This window comes from Octodon degus, unplaced genomic scaffold, assembly GCF_000260255.1.
Source record: "Octodon degus isolate 3935 unplaced genomic scaffold, OctDeg1.0 scaffold00063, whole genome shotgun sequence".
NCBI lineage: Eukaryota > Metazoa > Chordata > Mammalia > Rodentia > Octodontidae > Octodon > Octodon degus.
In genome coordinates, this window is record NW_004524639.1 from 451718 (window position 1) to 452395 (window position 678).

Here is a 678-nt window from a genome sequence, read left to right on the forward strand (position 1 = left end):
AAAAGACTAGAAAATAATGAAGGTTTATTGAAAGCAAGTGTTATTATTCAAGTTTTGTTGAAACTTTAAAAACTATACATATTAATTTGAGCAACAGATATGACAATAAAAATAAGTAATATGGTGGCCATTGTTAATTTGCTATTCTTGATTTGAAAATCCGTAACACATACGCTGTTGTATGTTACCCTGTTTCTGACTTTAAATCTGTTATTTGTTTTTGCTTTTATTTATACTCTTCAAAATAAAACAGAACATACTCTGATTAAAGCATTTTATGTTAATTTTTAAACATTAATTTATACAAAATGTGTGGTATCATGTCTGTGACACTTTCCTCCACACTAATCTCACATGTCATTTATTGGCCCAAAGTATTTATGCGCTTGTTTTCACTCTATACGGCATTTGCCACTATCTCCCTACTGTGAGACCATTTAATTTGTCCACGCACAGAGCAGCTACTCCTCAGCGCACCATGTACTTATACACTGCCTACCAATGGAGCGCTTGAAGACCCTGATTCAACAAAATTCTCTCACTGAAGTGGGAGCTATTGCCTCCTACTCTTGTGATCAGGAGCACGGCCTGGCAGAGAACACACCCAGATAGATGGACGCAAGTCTCCTTCCACGTTCAACGTCTCTGTGGCTGTGTTATTCAGGAGAGTTTCATCTC